This window comes from Ursus americanus, chromosome 18 (assembly GCF_024610735.1).
Source record: "Ursus americanus isolate L20-20 chromosome 18, mUrsAme1.1.p, whole genome shotgun sequence".
NCBI lineage: Eukaryota > Metazoa > Chordata > Mammalia > Carnivora > Ursidae > Ursus > Ursus americanus.
The window spans coordinates 42,325,256-42,345,682 of NC_142144.1; the positions used below are offsets into that span (position 1 = coordinate 42,325,256).

Here is a 20,427-nt window from a genome sequence, read left to right on the forward strand (position 1 = left end):
TATCCTCTAAGGACTAGAATAATGGCAGAAACAGTGTATTAGCTCCCATCTCTTCTTTGCTCTCATTGGCTTTCTTATTTCCACTGCTAATTACAATTATGTTAAGAATGTATTGCTGTCTCCTTGAGGAAGATGTTGGATCTGTAGTATTAAAGATTATCAGGGCAGAATGGAAAGGAAGGCTTTAGATTTTTTAAGTCCTAGAAAATTGGAATTGGACAGATGGAAATAGTGGATCATTTAGTCCAGTACTTCTCCTCCCTGTCTTCCTCCCTGTCTTCCTCCCTGTCTTCCTCCCTGTCTTCCTCCCTGTCTTCCTCCCTGTCTTCCTCCCTGTCTTCCTCCCTGTCTTCCTCCCTGTCTTCCTCCCTGTCTTCCTCCCTGTCTTCCTCCCTGTCTTCCTCCCTGTCTTCCTCCCTGTCTTCCTCCCTGTCTTCCTCCCTGTCTTCCTCCCTGTCTTCCTCCCTGTCTTCCTCCCTGTCTTCCTCCCTCTCCTCCTCCCTCTCCTCCTCCCTCTCCTCCTCCCTCTCCTCCTCCCTCTCCTCCTCCCTCTCCTCCTCCCTCTCCTCCTCCCTCTCCTCCTCCCTCCTTTTTTAAGGAAGAGTCGTTTAAAGGAGATGTAACTGGAGCTGCTGGTAGAGTGGGGGGGCTGTGGACAAAGTAGAGTCTCATTGCTCAGCCTCCATTTTGTTTTCTGAAGAATCTGAGGGGTCTCCCCCAAATCCTACATGAATCTGAAAAATGATCCATCTCCTCCAAACCCTCTCATTTGTCAGAGGTGGAACACGTATACTGCATTATTCATTTCAAAGTCAGGTGGTCATCAGAATTTAGGGCATTTGGCCTGATTGGAAATTGCCACCTTTGACCTTTCGACTGGAATCTACCACACCTTGAAAAATGGACCAGTGATTCCTGGATCTGCAGTTGCTTGTGGTCTCTGGGACTGCAGTCCAAATTCCAGGACTCCGAGAGTAGCCAGTGACCTCTCTAGTGGTTTATCAAAGACACCTCAATTTCACTCTGACATTTAATCTGCCACAGAAGCCATTTATTGCTTCATCTTCCCGAGTAACGTGGACACTGTCACTTAATTAACTCACCATTTGACTGCATGTTTAAAACTGTCACGTGGGAAGTAAATTTAGTGCTGTCTTATGATTAATAAAATGCTAAAGTCTCATTTTGTGAGAGCCATGTAGCTTTCACCTGAACAAATCTCCCAGGTTTGTTGTTCTCTGGCTTGAAATTATATGGACCAGCAGGGAAAAGAAGTTCTATTTGTTTTCATATATTTGTTTTTAAAGGCAAGTCAATATGTGTGTGTTGAGTGAGTGTGTGTGGTTAAACTTATAGAGGTGTGTCATATCTTAAATGAAATGAATTATTGTGTCCTTTGATAGGTATGCTTTGTTGAATAGAGATGTTTCAGGGTTCTAAAACTGATAATTGCATATTTATTGAGTAATTATTCATGCTAGGTACAGACCTAGGCTCATTTACATATGCTGTTCCAATGAAACTTCACAGTAATCTGAGAAATAAGCATTGTTCTTCCCATACCACAGATAAGGAGACAAAACTCTGAGACGGGTTGTTTGCACACTGTCATGGGCCTTAATATTGACAGAGACGAGATTGAAATACAGAGGTTGTAAGTCTAAATTCTACTTCTGTTTATTCCAGTGGGGGAATTGCTTTGATTAAGACCAGTGAAATTATTATGCTTGGTAGCAAATACGCTTGGAGACCTTGGCCATTGTGTATTTTTTCTCCTGCTTCATGCCTCCCCCTCACAAAGGGGTTTGTGTTGGTTAGCTCCAAGACCACTTCTCTGTTCAGTGATTTGCTGAAAGGACTCGGCATACATTTGCGCACACAGCCAAGATTTATGACAGTGAAAGGATGCAAAACAAGATCAAGATAAACAAAGGATCATGGCACATGGGCAAAGTCTGGAGGAAGCCTGGCGCAAGCTTCCAAGGGTCCTTTCCCAATGGAATCACAATAGATGCACTGAGTTTTTCCAGGAGTGAGTTGTGATGATGTGTCAAGGATTGTCTCCTGGGGAAGCTCATTAAGGGCTCAGTACCCTCTGTGTTTTGGGGACTAGTTACAGATGCACTCTGACTAGCATGTACCAAAATTCCAGACTCCCAGAAAGGCAGTAGATGTTCGGCATGAACCACGTTGTTGACACAAACAACTTAGGCGCAGTGAGCTCTTGTTATCATTTAAAAGAGATTTTTATATCCGAGTCAGGAACCACATACCAGTCAAGTTCTCAGGTGCCAGCCAAGGGTCAAGTTTATTATCAGGCCTTTCTAAGGATAGCAGTCTCAGGGTTAATATGCTAATCACCTCCCCTCCCAGGATTCAAACGATCTCATCTCATCGAATGACCCCATGTTAAAATATTTTGTCATTTGCAATTCTTGAAATTAAGTCAGGAAAGGAGTGAGACTCATGCCTTAAAGTGCTGAAAGGGACACGATACATGCCAGAAATATGCCAAAACATCATTTACTTAGAGATTTTTCCGTTTTCCATCCTTCATTGATTTACTCTCAAAGTGTTTACTGACCATCTATTATGTTAGGAAACCACAGAGCATAGTAATTAAGATCATAGGCTGTAAATCCAAATGTCTGGGTTTAAATTCTCATTCTGCCATTCATGAGTTACATGATTCTTTACTTTTCTATGGTCAGGTTTTCACATCTGTAAAATGGGGATGGTAATAGTGCCAACCTTATAGGATTAGGAAAGATATGAGTTAATAGGCTGTTTGCTACATGGTATGTGAATAATAAAGGTGAGCTCCTACTGTTATATTCCATGATTGTGCTGGCTCTGGGTATAGAATGAAGAATAGGACAGATAGGGTTCCTGCTATAATAGAACTTTTAGCCTACTGGATAATAGAGGCAAACAAGCATGAAATTATCTAGAGACTGAAAACTTCTTAGTGGGTAAAATTTTGGGTACTAGGAGAGCACATCGAAGAAACGGATTCCAGCTGAGAGGAACGTAAGTGGACCTCAGAGTGAAGGGAGAGGGAGATTATGCCAGGCCAAAGGACATCCTAGGCAAAAGGCATTCAAGGGGAGTCGCAGGGGAAGAGAGAATTGTCTATTTGAATAAATGAAATAATACATGGAGTGGTTGGAGAAGAGATGAGCTTGTAGAGTGAAGCGGGGACCATATAATGAAGGGCCTTGTAGGCCCTCTTCTCGAGTTTTTACTTGGCCTGAGGATAATGAGGAGTCATGCAGGGACTGAACTTAGGGACAAAACCCTTTGGAAACCAAGCCAGCATGATCCGGATGCAGCTTTCTTCCATATGTGTGGCTCCCCTTCTGAAGATTACATTGTCAGCTTCCCTTAGCAAAAGATAGCAGTGACTCCTCTCCCTTTGCACTTCGTCCCTGAGCGGAGATGGGGAACGTTCTGGGCCAGGGCTGAGGCAATTTTAGGGGCTGCCAACAATAGATCAGACCTGCTTCAGTTTGTCTCTCACTATGAGAATTCTAGACATGAGCATAATAAAAGGACAGAATGGGGACACTTGCTTTTATTCATGTCTAGTAAAACTGGTGAAATCGCCTATCTACAACATAATATGGCCCCCTAGACTGGAGCCTGGGGGATGGTTTCTAGGCTTTAGGAGGATATTTGATTCTGTGGTTTCTTGACCTCCTGAGTTTTTGATTGGTAGTTGATTCCATTTTCTTCCCATATGCTTCCCTTTGTAGTGGTCTGCTTTATACTTTGTTATTTGCTTTTTAAAATCATGCTCATACACATAAGGAAATTATTTATTTTGACCACATCAGCCATAATAATGGATATGTCATTATTTGTAGGGTAAAGCGAAGTGAAAATTAGTAATTACTTGCTGTTTTTGCTGCTTTTTACTTTGGCTATATTGCCACTTGTCTGTAAGATACATTTTTCCATTTGGTTCTAAGTAAAAATGTCATCTTAGGCTAATTTTATACAATGTATAACCATTACACTAAAATTTCTAATTGCTTTTTAGGTGAGGCCATTGCAGTATTTTTTTAGGCAGAAGGATCCCCATCCAAGTCCCCACAGTTTAGGAAGACCTTTCATGCCTGTCTGTGTCTGCCCGTCTTTGTCTGTCTCTGTCTCTCTCTCTCACACCCCCCCCCCCACCCCTCCGACCCATGTTGAGGGATTCACAGGCAACCCTCTTACCTTGGACCCAGTCCTCAGGTGGCATAGAGAAACTTACAGTCTCAAGCCTTCATTCTCACGTTTAGCACAGCCTAAATGGGGTAGAGCTTCTCCGTATCTTTCCCCGTGTCTTTGAAATCAAAGGTGACTGAATGTAAACGTAGTCGATGTTTGTGGGTAGGGCTGCGGCTGACGGTACAGACGGGGGCTGCTTCAGAGTGAGGAGGATTTGAGCAATGGAGGCACTTTTATAGATAAAAGACAAATCAATTTAAGTGTCAGATCTTCTTCTGTGAGCATGAACATGAAAGATCTTGCATAATGAAGTAATTTTAGTCTCAGAAATATAAATGTCCATTTTCTTGCTTATCTTATTCTAATGCATGTTTCCAGAGGTTCTCATGAATTAGCCCAATATTGGCAACCGCTGCATGTGACAGCTGAGGAACCTTATCCGAGGTGTAGATCTCGCTGTCTGTTATAGTAGCCAATAGCCACAGGTGGCTATTAAAATTAATTAAGATGAAAAAACATTAAAATTTTGTTCCTCAGTTGCACAAGCCACCTTTCACGTGCTCAGTCTCCATGTGGCTAGTGTACCGAATAACCTATATAGGAAATATTTCTATCAGTGCAGTAGGTTCTGTGGGACCACACCTGTCTAGGCATAACATGCAATACTTCACTTCTTTATCAGGGCTGTGTTCTGTCAACCATATGGACATTGCATACTTGAATTATGAATAGTTATAATTAAATATTTAATTTTAATTTGTAAGTTTTAAATATTTAGTTATTTGTTCTGTTTGCCTCCATTTGTACTTTTTCCCTGCACCCTGAGAATGGCAGCTGAGATTTATAAGGCTCTTGTCCTTTCTTAAGGTGACTTGTGTGTTAGGAATCCTGGTTTTTGTGGGCCTTGTCTTAATTGCACTATTCGGAAATTTTTGGCTCTGTATGAACCAGATTCATGATAATGATGGATAGAAACATTTGATAGCCACTTGAAACTATGTAATATGATATTTTCTTGTACAGCTCGCCTAATACATACTTCTAATAATCTGGATAAGCTTATTAAAAGTTTCTTCGTAATCAGCATGCTAAGACATCATGTCTGGCTTAGTAAGGCAGATGTTATGGTGGCTCCTTATGGGCCTGCAAATCTGATTCCATACTGTGGCCATTAGAGATACCAAAACAGCTTCCTGCTCAACTTTGATTGTAGGGGCCGTTGATGTTCCATGAAATTTAGAAGTGAACAAAAGGATATCATTTTATCTCATGATTTGAATCTGTTTCTCTCTAGCACTACACACACATACAAGCACATGTGCACATGGGCACACACATGTGGACACACACACGCTGGATTATGTCTTTTTCTATAATGGAAGAAAAGATCCATGGCTTTAGGAATGGCTGACTGATCATGTTGTGGTCACTTCCAGGTGTCTGTCACATGGTCTTTTGCTTGCTTTAAATGATGTCATATGGTTTTTGTCCTAACAGAACATTTTAGAGAGGTGTTTGTGTAGGGGAAATATTAATACAGCAAGTCTGAGATCTTTACATCATTAATGAACCTTTTTCATTCCACTGAGACCTTGAGGACTTATAAAATCGGAAAACCTTGTTTATTGTTATTGTTAGAGTTCTAACACCCTCCATGCGTTCAAGGAAATAGGTAGACTGGGATCCTCTTATGTATTTTAAAAAATCTTCTCCTACAAGTCTCCTTCGAAGCTGGATTTTTCGAAGTGAAAGGGAAGAAATAAAACGTTTGTGTTTTGGCAAAAAGATGTCCAGCTCTTTGAAGAGAATCATGGAAAGACTGGAAGCTGGCAAATGTGGTCAGTATCTTAGGAAAATTGCATTTATTGTTTACATTTATAACTCAGACTTTTGGTCTTGTTTATGGAACATTTCCACACAAGGCTCATTGATTCTCAGATTGCTGAATCACAAAGCAGCTGCTCCTATTAGGAGCACAGTTATTTAACTTACTACTGATTACCTCATGAGCACATAATTTCTCAGTCATAGTCTCTGATAGATTGTTCTTGATCTTGAGGTCATTTTTAACAGGGCAGAAAAGCTGTTCCCATAACCTGCCCATCCATGTGGCAATATTTGGATGTCATTTGTCCCTGCTTATCATCTCTATTAGAAGAACAGCTTTTTTAGGAGGAAAACAGGTATTTGGTATATCTGTTCAAATCAGCACTGGACCAGCATTCTCTTAATATTTAGGATGATGATAAACCAAATCAGAACTGCCATAAAATTTGTTTTGGTGGTGAAGTGGGGGTGGGATAGGAAACTACAAACAAATAAAGTGCTTCTTAAGTCCTTAATGGAAACGGTAATAAAAATTATAACAATATTGCCGACACTCATTAGCTAGACAGGGCAACACTTTTGTAAAGCTATGATTCATCTCCTTGTTCTGAAGTGGTTACACAATGACAATGATTTTGAGTTAATTGTCCATTGTGATACAAATTTTGGGCCTGTGGCTTCATTAATTATAAGCTTCTGTCTATGTCAGATTGTCTCGTGTTATACTTATTTGCATAAACTGAAGAGCACCTACAAAAGGTTCGCTTGCATTTTCTCAAATGTGGCATGTAGGTCGTTGAATATCCCTATGGAAAGGATGAACCCAGATGGCACTGTGCTGGCACACCACCTGGTGTGGCTGAAGCCCTTTGGCGGGAACACTGGGAGATCTCTGGATAAGAAGGGCTTTGAATGGTAAGGGACTCAACATGTTCAAAGTCCTCTACTTTTAGAGGAAATGAAGTGTTCAAGAAAAGGTCATCTTTGGAATCAGAGTAATCTAGGTTCAGTCTCTGCTCTGCCCCCTTAGAGCCTGTGGGTTTGTAGAGTACGTAACCTTTTATAAAGATGAAAACTTCTTACTTTCTTATTGGAGGATAATGTCCCCCATCTAATAGGGTCAAGTTAATGAGAATTGAAATATGGAACCAGTAGGTGACAGTCAGTGACTGGATGACATTGGATTCAACTGTGCAGTTGCTCATTATCAGTTCTTGACACTGACCTCTACCTGCCAGCATTTTATCCCCTAAACTCCTTGATGTGCATATGTAAATAGACACATGTTGTTCAGCCACAACCAGTGGAAAAATTGTGAAAAGGACAGTCCTAATGAAATAAGGATCCAAAGAATCCATTGAATGATGCTGGAAAAGTCTTACTGTGCTTTAGAATTCCTTTGGGATTTGGTAAATATAAGCTAGAAAGAGAAATAAAAGAGAGAAGAGCTAAAAACCTTAACCCTTCAAAATCCAAAGATGAAAAATATTACACAAAGGCAGTGTTTCATTGTTATCAATTATTCATTGATTCTTTAAAGTAATAATAATAAACATCCTTGAGGCTGCTGTGCAACATGAGCTCAGAGCTAGGGCAATGGCAAAATAAAGATGTAATAAATATAATTGATATTCACTGATTCTATGTTACTAATGAAACAACCTATATAACTGAGCAGAAAAATGTCTTGTAAAAGGGACTGAAATTATCTCTTTGGGTTTGAAAAAGTATATTTCTCCCCATGGAAATTTGCCGTGAACCAAAATAGCACATACTAATAGTTATCATTTACAGAGGGCCCACTATGTAATGATGCTTTTTATTTCTAATCCCTATGGCAACCTTGCAAGGCGGTTTTCATTATCCCTATGTTCCTGATGAGGAAATTGAGCTTGGGAAGGGTCAAATAATTGTCCAAGGAAAATTTTACAAAGCTACCAGGAATAAAATTTGTGTTTGGAATGCCTCAGATGTCACTCTTACTAGGTCCCTTGTCATTCTTCCAGTAATGACACATTAATATCTCCTTTCATTAACCGATGCAGAGAAGTTATATTCAAGTACTGTGCATTTGCCTTTAAAGGACCAGAAAACAATGAGTATGGATTCCTGTGTGTGGAGTTACAGATTAGAATGGGTGGTTCCTGATGTTTGTGTTTTCAATAAACTTTTGTGTCAGGCACTATGCCAGGCATTCAGAATGAATAAATAAAGCACATTTCATTACTTTCCAGGACTCACAGGCTAGGGCAAGCATGACAAATAGCCAGTCCAAATACCATTCTTCTCTCTCTTGCTTCCAATAGAGAGGTAGCTTGGATTGGATGCTGGTCAGGTAAGCTTCTCCACAATTCTTTCTCGAAAGTGATTCCAAACAATCTCTAACCATTGATTAAAATTAGCACACAACAGGAATAAAACTCATTTGCCACTCCTGTTTTAGAGAACACATGTAATCAGTCATTTGCAATACAGTGTGACAGGCTTGATAAGAGCTCTGAGTAGCTGTGTCTGTAGTACTACGATTGCTATGGATTCTTAAAGGAGAGGATGATTGCTTCTAATTCTGGAGAGTAGAAAAGAGCAGGCAGATTCACACAGATTCCTAATCTTAAGGGATGGGTGGGAATAGGATCAGGGATGGGACTAGTGATTTAGGCAGGGGCCAATGAATGGAAAAATTTGTAGGTCATTCTAAAGAGTTTAACATTTGCCCGAGGTATAAGGGTTTTAAGGTTCTGGAAGATTTTACGAAAGGAGTAAATAAATCAGGAAAGCACTTTTAGGAGAGGGGAAGGGTTCATGGGATTATGGCTGAGAAGAAGACCATTGAAATACTGCAATCCATGTTGGATAGAGGCATTGAGAACCTTGATTAGACCAGCAATGGCAGTAATTAGAGACCACCGGTCTGCATGGAAAACAGTTTGTAGAGTTGATACAGAATGATTGGACATAGTGAAGGATGGTGTGAATAAGAAAGTGCTATCTAGCATGACTTTCCAATTTCAGGCTGGGATTAATATTTGATGATAGGAAGAAGAATGAGTTGTGGGAGTGAGAGTTAATGATTTCAATGAGAACAAACTGCAAAGGCACTGATATATGTTGTTATACAGGAATATTTGGAAAACATTTCATTTTTGCGGGCAAGTAGTTGTTTTTAAACTAAACTTTAGAATATTCTCATGAGATATGATTACCATAAAAATTAACTCCTTAATAAATTTTGCATACCACTCATCTTTACTTTTTACATGTTCTCTGTATTGGGAAAAGTTAGAATAAGCAGGGGCTTGAAGTTTATTAATCAAATCCTGAGTATGAAGTCTCATTAGAGGTAATGATTATTGAAGAATCAATCGTATTCCTCCACGTGGATATCAGTGATGATTCTTTTCATTTCTACTCTGGGTTATATCTGCTTTAACATTCTGGGGTGACCATAATTCTAGCTGGTCAACTCCAATAAACTTTTCTTTCTGGAGTATTAATCCATGATGAATCCACTAAGCACTGTCTGTAGAAATCTTTTTGTTACTGAGTTTTTATTTAAATCCCAGTTAACATACAGTGTAATATTAGTTTCAGGTGTATCAAATAGTGATTCAGTATGTCCATGCAACACCCGGCACTCATTACAAGTACACGCCTTAATCTCCATCAACCATTTAACCCTATCCCTCCACCTACCACTTCTCTGGTAACCATCATTATTCTCTATAGTTAGGAGTCTGTTTCTTGGTTTGCCTCCCTTTGTCTCCCCCCCCCCACTTTGCTTGTTTGTTTCTTAAATTCCACATAGGCGTGAAATCATAGGGTATTTGTCTTTCTCTAACTTATTTCACTTAGCATAATACTCTCTAGCTCCATCCATGCCTTTGCAAGTGGCAAGATTTCATTCGTTTTTATGGTTTAGTAATAATCCATTGTGTATATACCACATATTCTTTATCCATTCATCAGTCGATGGGCACTTGGGCTCAGAAATCTTATATTCTTTGTTTTTAGTTGAAAAACATTGAACACCAACTAGAAATCAACAGACTCTAGTCAAAAGTGAAAATACCATGTAGTTGATGATTCCTGATTTATCATGGTCTGATCAGAAATGGATAAATGGCTATTCCAGGTACCTCCTAGAAAGCTCCTTTATATGGAATACCCTGTGTATAGAGGGACCCATCAACTAGAAGACAGTCTTTGAGTTATGTGGTAGTAATAATAGGTAATTTTCTTTATAGTTAAGAACTACTTGGTTTTCTCAAACTATATCTGAATATTTTTACCTTTTATCATGGTGAACCTGTGTGTGTGAGAATTTTTCTTCCTTTCTTCCTTCCTTTCTTCCTTTCTTTCGAACTGCTTCTATGTATTTATGAAGAGAAAGGGCCACCATAAACTTCTCATGTGTGGAAAACATTTCCCCTACTATCATACTGAATTGAGGACAAAAATGACATTGGATAGTTCTAGAGATCCTTTTCTTCTGTGAAACTTGTGTTAAAATTTAGAATTGCCTGCTTTATTTGTATTCTATTCCACTCTATTCTGTTCTAGAATGTACTGTACAATACAAAGACAAGGCATTATTTAACTCTCAGAGAAAGGCATTAGTCCTTCCATTCATCCTTTACTAGAATTATTTATTGAATATCTGCTTTTTGAATATAGTCTCCTACTTTCCAGGGTGGTTGGAATAAGTAGTTTTTTATAACCTAACCTCAAAGAACTTTGGATCCCGTTGTTGAGACAAGAGACATAGTGTTAAATGTTCAAACAATATAAGAAATCTTGTATTTGGTTCTTCCACTTGCTGACTCTGTAGATGGAGTCAGGTTTTTTGTGTTTTTTTTTTTATTCTCTTAATTTATCATCTTTAAAATGGGAGAGCTGGCTAAGTGATTATGGACTAAATGATCTAAAAGATTTTGTCAATTTTAATAACTGCAATTCTTTGGCCTTACTGTCAAGTGAATAAAAGAGACAAGTGTGATTTTTAGAAATAGAAGGCATCACTGTGGTTAGACCTGCCAAACCATTGATTAGACCTAGTTGTCACTAAAAGAAAATGATAGGAGTTGATAGAATTCTGTAGCAGAGAACATCTTCTGAGTTAAGGCTCTGGTTTCCCTTCCTGTTCTCTTACTCTGGTGCAGAGCTCATGAACATATTTGGTATAGTGGTCTTAGAGACCAAGCACCCTTCAGGGCAACCTCAGCTGTAAAGGGGAATGCGGCCATCACCCAACTTACTTTGTCATGAGAAGGGGAAGTATCTGGGCCATATGGCATGAAAAAGTTCTGGAAGAGATCAAGGGGTAGAATTTTTGCTTTTTGTTTAGAGTACAGTACTAGAATTTCATGCAAATTCTGTCATATCAACTACCGACACACACAGTGAACAGAAATTAAATAGATAGTAGGTATGACAATAAGAATGAGTGGATATGAATTTATCAGTGTGTTTTGCAGCCTGTGGCATGTTGACATTTATTAGCTGAGTATGTTGTTGTTTTATTTTCTAAATACTTAAGTTGTTTCCTTAGAATGATTGTATGATAAATGATAAGTAGCAGCAGGCTCATGGTCTAAAATTTGGAGCTATTATAAAAACATCTCCCAAATTAGTTATTTCCATACTTATCTAGGACCCATTTCTCTGGAGGATGCTTTCAGCTATTGTTTTCTTCTTTGCTTTATGACAGTGGGCGAGAGTGAATTTAGACTCTTAATGTGGGACTGTTTATGGCGGAAGATTATATGGACCTCTTCTGACTAAAACATGCTTTGTTTCCATTAAGTGCATATTCTCTTTGTTTGTAGAGTTCTATATTTGTGTTTAAACTGCCTTTATAAATCGAGTGTGCATTTTTCCATGAGTAAAAAAATAAGCTTTTGAATACACAGTAAGTCTGGCTAAGATTTTGGGATGAGTTTTGTTCTTTATTTAATGCCATTGTTCTCTGTCTCAGAAATAACAAAAGCGTATTGCTTCTATCAAATTCTATCATGTTGTTGCACTTAGTATACAAGACAGTGTTCCTATGTCTTAAATAGAATTGAAACTACATGGCTATGTAATTTTACAGAGCCAATCCACTTGAGGATGTGAAAACACTTTTATTTCTGCATGGGAGGTTTTCTACCTTGGTCTCATTAATACTGCACCTGTTTTGTTAACTGTAAAATCATTGATAAGTTGACAAATATAATTCAGAGATTCTTCATAAATATAATTAATTTGTGTTGAACTACTGGAGAAACTGTGAATTATTTTAAAGATTTGACCTGGACTTAAGGTAACTTTTGCACACTAAACCCCTCTATGAAACAATGAAAAAGGATCACAAAATTGTAGATAAGCAAATACATTTTTTTTGTTTCCTTTATTTATAACTTTAAACTCTTCTTGATTATAAAAGTAAATCACATTACTTATGAAACTTTTAACTATGGAGAAAGCAAGAATGAACAATCATGTATAATTTTATCAAAGAGAAAAGGTCACTCCTAAATGTTTAAACTCAAACCGTTTTATTTTAAAACAAGGATGATCCTGTACTTTAAATTATTTGGAAATGCTATATTGTTTCATTCAATTTTTTTTCAACATTCAAAAAGGCTAGGTCATTATATGTACCACAGTTTATTGATTCAGTTCTTTTGTTGTAAGATATTTAAATTAGTTTCTAATTATTCATGATCATGAGTAATTTGGAAATGAATGGTTATATTTAATAAAAACAATACTCATTGAGCAGTTATTAAAGTCTATACACTATTCTTTATTCTAATAATTTTGCCCTCCCAATAGTCCCATGAAGTATATAATATAATTTTCTCCATTTTTAAAAAGGGAGACATAGAGATTTTCTATAACTTGACCATGGCAACACAGCTAGTAAGTGTGGATTTAACCCTTGGCTGTTGGACCCCAGAGTCCAGGTCTCAAATTACTATACTCTATTGACTATAATACAGGAATAATTTTTCCTGAGGATAATTAACTATAAATGCAAATGCTGGTTCAAAAAATACACACCAAGAGTTTTACACATTTTGACAAAGTACCTTTCAGAAGGACATAGTCCCAACAAGCAGTTTTAAGCAAAAAACATTTTTAATGTAGGGTGTTTTTTTTATACAAAATATCCTCATTCTCCTTATTGAAGTAGGCGTAAAAATAATTGGAAGGTCTTGATAACCTGGATGGTGTTGCTAACAATAATGATGATGATGTCATTATAATAATATGCAGCAGCTATAGTTAATATATTGCCTTTTATGTACAGTGTGTTCTGTAATGACCCTTCCTGGGTTAGCTTACTTAATCCCTTGTAACAGTTCTGGAAGGCAGGAATTGGTATCTTTGTTTCATAGCTAAAATTTATGGAAGTTATGTGACTGTTTAGGTCATACAGTTAGAAGACAAAGGAGTAGACATTGGAACATCTGTGAACTCCAGATCTCCTATTAAAAAAAGATGCTTCAGAACTTGTGGGGATTTTGCTTATTGCTGTATTACTGTTGACTATAGCAGTCATCACAGTACCATGGATAATAGTTACACACCCACAGGGAAGAGATGTTTTTATCAAATGTCTTTTCCTTATGGTGTCCCTGATGAGGACCCTATTCACTCCTCCTGTGATATAGCCATGCTTCTACTCTGAGTCTCAAAATATATTTGTTGAAAGGGAGGATTACATATCTATAATTTAACCACAGCACTTATGGGAGTGAAAAGGAGCTACCATGATAATTATGCTTTGCTGACAGGCATGACCTGGGTTGTCCTGAGCAAATTTGAACATATGTTTGCCTGTCTCAAAATTGCCCTGCCCAGAGCTCCCCTGTGTCCCCAAAAACCTGTGTGTCCACAGCTCTCACTGTGTTCTCAGACCTCTGTGTCCAAAGTCCGCAACCCACAGACAAAATGTATCCTGTCCATATGAACAAATGGGCACATAAAAATGAAAAGTTGTTCCTGGGGAAACTTAAACAAGGTAGCTATTGGATAAAGAGAACTTTACTAGAACTCTCTCTCTCTCTCTCTTTTTTTTTTTTTAGAGGTAAAGATTCCCCTGAATTACTTACCTCACTGAGCCAGTTTTGCAAAGGATAAACAAGAAGACCTTTATGACTTGAAGTTACACTTGTGGCACCACCCTGAAGCTGATGGGCCTCCCCCCATTCTAAAATGTAGTTTCAGTGTCAAAATGGCTGACACTGCATATATAACAAAATATTAAAGTTTTATTACATAATGAGGCTTTCTGAGGAGGGCAGGGCAGGTTTCCCAAATAGGGAAGAGAGTAAGGAATGGAGACTGGCCTGGGGTTTTTTTATGGTGGGTAGGAAGTGGGGATGAAGTGAGTGTTGTTTGAACTTCCTGATGGTGCTAAGAGGAAAAAGAAAGGAGTGGGGTTTGAAACTTGTCAATAGTCAAACATGGAAAATGGAGTCAGATTCATGATTACAGTTACCAGAACCACTGGGAGTGAGTTACTCTGCTCTTGGAGCTGTTAGGTATGGCTTCACTGGCTATTGGCTGCCTGCCTTTTTAGGGCACAATTCCCGCAGATGACAGAGGTATTGGAGCTCTTAGAGTTGCAGCATAGAAGCCCCTGTGACTTCACCATTTCTTCTACCTTTTACGTAGAAATGCTTTTTATCCTAAATCCAAGCTAGTGGTTTTTTTTTTTTTTATTATAATTACCTTCTATTTTCCAGATCACCAACATTTATCAGATGTTTACTTGCAAAATAGCTTTTAGTTCAAAGTATAAACATAGAATATAGGTAATAACAGTAATTCTTGGCATTCATCAAATGTGTCTGATATGCCAGGCATGGTTTGGGGCACTCCACGAGTATTACCACATTTCATCTTCACAGCATCTCTGTGAAGTTCATAATGTAATTAGTCCCACTTTACAGATGAGGCAAGTGAAATACTTAGTGGTTATGTAGCTCCTTTAAGGTTACCAGATAGTAGTGAGATTTTGCTTATTACTCTTACAGAGTAAGAATCTGTACTCTTAACCGGTGGGGGAAATGAGGGTGGAAGCTATTCCTTTCTATTTCAGTGCAACATACTATTTGGACAAGCATTATGCAAAGGAAAGAATCTTCAGTTTAGAATTGGAGTTTTGTTTTTTTCACTTACCATGTGATTGTGGACATTTTTAAATCATTCTGAAGTTTAGCATCTTCACCTATCAAGATAGACTCATAGTTCTTCTTGGTGATTTTGTAAGAATCTTTGTCTTATTCTCTACTTCAGCCCTCAGGAGCTGGGAACAGAGCGAGGTGCTCATTAATGGAATCATGAATGAAAATGTACTTCGTGCCCAGATCTACATGTGCTAATTATTTCCTTTCTGTCCATTTTCAAATTTATCCTTTAAAATTCAGTAATCTTGATACATCATCTTTTCCTCCTAAACTATTTCAAGAAAATCTTTTGATGGCTTTGGTATCAGAATCTAGCAATCTTTCCTATGGAAAAAATAATCTTGATTGCCTAGGGTCTGGTCCTTTGTCAGTGTTAGTCAATGACTTCTTTTGAATTATTTTCTCTCTGTATAGCTCAACAAACTCATTGGACTCAATCTGTTTCCTGCTTTAAAAGATTTGAGAATGTCTGTCATTGAACCAGTATGATCTTGCTTAGTCTTTTCATTTCTAAGATAGAAAGGTTGAATCAAGACTAATCTTCTTCATAATTCATACTCTTAAAACTTGGAATCCTTTGGGGGCATCTGTTCATCTTCTTCTGCAGCTTTAGCAATATCCCTGCAATTTGTATGCTCAGGATTAGCATGAAGTGATCAGGTCTTAGGAGTATTAGGAAGGGGGTGTTAGCTATAGGTGTGCTTTTTTGAACATTTATCTTGAGTGTGAAATCTAAAAAAAATGGAATTTGAACAGTAAAGATTCACAGAGCCTTTTAGAAGACACATTTAGTCTTGATAAGAGCATATCAAGCAGACTCGAGAAAGAAGAATTTGCTGTAAGAGAAAGAGCGTTATTATTAAGCAAGTTGTCAGCTTTTATGTGTCTTTCAATCCCAGGAAATAAAGAGTTTGAGACTTGATTCCCCCTAGCAACTTTGTGAAATGAACTCTGTTGAAGTTTATGGGCTTGAAGGGATGTTAGATCCAGAAGAAACAGGATTTAGGTTGTATGAGGTACTTTTACAGCTATCTTCCACTGTGATAACATTATCTGAAAGTTTGTATCAAGTTGTTCTAGATGTTGTGTAAGGCACATGTCCCGATCCAATGTCTATTCTTAGATATTTCCCAGTCTAAGAGAAGTAATGCTGATGCAGAATGAGGAAAAGGCATACGGGTAGAGAGACAGAAAGATGGCTATTGGGTGGATTATAGACCTCCAAGAGGTGGGAAGTTCTGTTGAAGTGATTGTGTGTAATGGAATTAACAATGAACACTTTAGGACAGTCGTTATGCTAAACATAAATGTTTAATTTTTCATAATCTAGAAAGTAGTTTCGACTATCCCCATTTTATGAATAAAGGAATGTGTTGAGAGAGGTTAAATACCTTGCCTAAATGGATGCAGACCATTTTTCCTCAGCATGGATTTAAACATGTTTATCTGACTCCAGAAACTATGCTCTTAGCCACCCTTCTATATTACTCTTTAAAGGAAAGTGTTTCTGAGAATAGGATCCAGGGTTCTCTGGTTCTCTGGGTGGGGGGAGTAAGGGGCTTCCTGCATTCTCTAATAGTCCAGAATAGGCTTCTACAGATCAAGTCTTTGACTTCTTGTAGCCTCAAAATAGTGTTATTTCATAGATATTATTTTTGTCTACTACTAAGGATCATAATCTACAAAGTTTTATAACTTGGCATTTATAAAACAAGTATGTTTCTATAGATTTCTGGTGATTTTTGTAAGAAGAAAGTCTTCTCAGATGTACACAGTTGTGGTGGGATTAAAATTTGAACCAAGGTGCTTGGCTTCTGAGCTTCTCCCGTTAGTCATCTTGCTACACATCCTGCGTGCACACTGCTCGCCCACTGCACCCTTTCCGTGTACCCTTACTTGACCTCCTTTGGTGAGTCTTTGTTCCTCGTAACCAAGGCATTCTTGTTTGGAACAGACATGCTACCTTTACTGCTTCGGGCAGATTGGGTATGATTGAGGATTTCCTAAACCAGATTCTAGAAGGAGGAGAGGCAGAGAAAGGTTTTGAATAAATAACTTCACCTGTTTCGACCCTCGTTAGAAGTCTCAAATTTTTAAAAGCAAATTAAAAAAAAGCAATTGCCACCTTGACAATTTTATTCAGAAAATAGGGGAAACAAGTTTAGGAATGGAGAGTCTGGAATGAATTCTGACCATGACAAGGAAATAGTTAGGCAGAAGTGAGGAAAGTCTTTGGACAAAGTGACCAAGTCATTTTAATTAGTTTCATGATAGTGAAGGAAAAATAAATACTGAGCATATAGTGCCAGCATTTATTCTTAACATTAGCAAATGAGATTGCAAAATCACAATCAAATCAAAACAAGAACAATGGAGAAAAAGTGGCTCTGTGTGTGTGCGTGTGCGTGTGTATTCACAGTAATTTCATAAATTGATTCAAGAAAACTGTAGCTATTTAAAAAATAATTTTGATCATACGAATAAGCCCACAGAGGAAGGAAAGAGTAGATCATTTAAAAGACTCAGTATCATATATTTATAAAACAATGCTGAGATCAGAGTTGTTATGAATGTTACAAGTTTCCTTTATAGTTCAGAAGCTGGTAGGCTGAATAGATTCTTCCCAGTTAACTTGGGAATCTAACTTCTCTATTACAAAGTTAAATTCAGGATGCATCTCCTTTTAACCAAAAGACAAATTGAAAAAATAAACTTCAGTTGTGAAACAGTCTTAAATTGGAGTTTACATTTGGGTAAATATAGACCTTTAACTTCTGAGCACTTATGAGAATATGTGATTAAATGTATTCAGTATATAGGGAATTCCATAAATATTGAGCATACCTTATGTGTCTGACATATGCTAGACTGAATAGATGTAAAGATAATTAAACTATGATTCCTGTAGATGTTCCTTTGGGCTTGCCCTTATTATATGAAAATAGAAATATTTCTAAGTAAAGTTGTAAAATATATTAAAGTACTTGGCTGGCGTGTGCATGCAAAAACCAGCTTAATTCATTTATTCATTCCATAATCGTGTATCGGGTGCCTACTAAATACCAGGCACTGTTTCAGGCACTAGGGGTATTGTGGGAAATAAGATGAGAATCTTAATCTCCTGGGATTTACATAGTTCGAGAAAACAGACAGTAAACCCATAAATGCGAATATATCAGAAAATTATAAGAGCTGTAAAATAGTATGAACTAGGTGATGTGCTAAGAGAGTGTCTTGGGCAGCTACTGTGGCTCTCATGGTAACAGAAGATGTTTAGACCAAGTGCTGGCAGAGCTAAGCGAGCCAAGGGACGATTTGGAAGCGGAGTTTCAGACTGAGAGGATGGTCAGTTGAGTGGCCTAATTTGAAAATGAGCTGCATGTTCCAGGACGACTGAGGCTGAGGTATAGTGAGCCAAAGGGAAGGAGGGAGGAGTCGGTGAGGTTGGAGACCTGTGCAGGAACATTCTTCTTAATAGAAATTATATCTCCAAAGCCAGGAAAGGGAGTTTGCATTTAATTCTAAGTGCTTGTGCAAAATCACTGGAGTAATTGAATCTGGGAAAGGCCATGTCTAATTTATGCTCTGGGAAGATCTGTCTGGCTGCTATGTGGAGAAGGGATCGGAGGGGGTGGCGCAGAACGGAAGCAATTATTACAGACAGTCAGGGAGCAGTAAAAAGAAACCTGTGTCTAAACAGGATGGATACGGGTTTCACTCTCTTTATTCTAAGTAAGCAGGAAGGGCTCTGTCCAGGAGACAGAAATGCAGATCTTTATTTGTTAATAAAGTTTTATGTGCCACTGGTATAGTGACAGTACTGGGCAACACATTGTAGAAACATAGGGGGAAAAGTGACATGCGTTTGCCCTCAAGGAATGTACAGGACAGTAGGAGACAAATACTGTTTGACAAGTCATTCTATTACGGAGAAATGTGAAGTAGAAGAGAATTTCCCCTCAGATGGACAACCAAGGGAATGGCTTTGCTGTTACTTAAATGGTGGAAGAAAGAGAGTTTTGGGGCGAGACAGTACCTGCCTCAGAGCGGAGGAGAGGTCCTTAGAGGGCTTGGATGACAAGATCTGGCAGCTGGAGCAAATAGGGGAGGGAGTCAGGAGGCATAGTCTCTTGCTGCAGAATTTTGATTTGGAGTTGAGATCCGACAGAGATTAGTACATGAACAGCATGATCAGACATTGCCATTTTAGAAAGTACATTCTGCACCAAGGGCTGAATAGAGAAGCGATTATCTGTAGTGAGGGTTTGTCAAGGGGAAGTTTACCAAATTGGTCAGTCCACTCAGCTGCCATAATTGATTGGTTATAGGCTAATGTCGTATGTTTCCTCATTCATAAAAATCTTACTAAAATTTATTTATGAAAATATATTTAACACTCTTATCTGTTATATGTACTTTTTAGAGGAAAAAACAAGGGTGAATTGTTAGAAACAGTCACAATTCTTAGGTATTGGAAGGTGAGTGAGGTGGCATAAAAATGTATCCTCCTTTTGTGCATTTTTAGAGCACTCAGAGGTAATTGTAATCTTCGGAATGACCCATGAGGAAGGTAGAAAATCACCCCCATTCTAGAGCTGAGAATGAGCTCCAGAAAGTGTTTCTTTCAACAAATTAGTGGTTGACAGAATAGGTTTTAGACTCTTGCTCTAATTCCAAAATATGTTACAGTCACTTATAAAAGCTATTACAAGTTGGGCGATATATCACATAGCTCCCTAAAATGTGGTAAATTATGTTTATACTTTTCACTATTATAGGACATTTGGGCAATCCACAAAGGTTTTAAGGGTATTTGATAAGTATTTGTCTCTGCTATTTTCTACTAGACTATCATTGATTAATTTTTGCAATTGTCAGTAATTTTTACTCTATTCTGTAGTTAAAATCTGTTCCTTTCTTTCCTTTTACCTCCTTTTTTTTTTTTTTTTTTTTTTTTTTTTAAGAATTTTATTTATTTGCGAGAGAGAGGCAGTCAGCAAGAGAGGAAACACAGGCAGGGGGAGTGGGAGAAGAAGAAGCAGGCTCCCGGCAGAGCAGGGACCCGGATGCAGGGCTCGATCCCAGGACCCTGGGATCACGCCCTGAGCCAAAGGCAGATGCTTAACAACTGAGGCGCCAGACGCCCCCTTTTTACCTCTTCTTTATAAAAGACCCTATTGAATTAAGCCCTAGGAAGAGTGCTCAC

At 38.2% G+C, this 20,427-nt stretch overlaps 1 long non-coding RNA gene across 10 annotated transcripts in view; it reads left to right on the forward strand.

Annotated features, from left to right (window-relative positions):
• LOC123781326 (uncharacterized) overlaps nt 1–20,427 on the forward strand; it is a 1,008,785-nt gene that overhangs the window by 323,812 nt on the left and 664,546 nt on the right. The window lies entirely within an intron of this gene.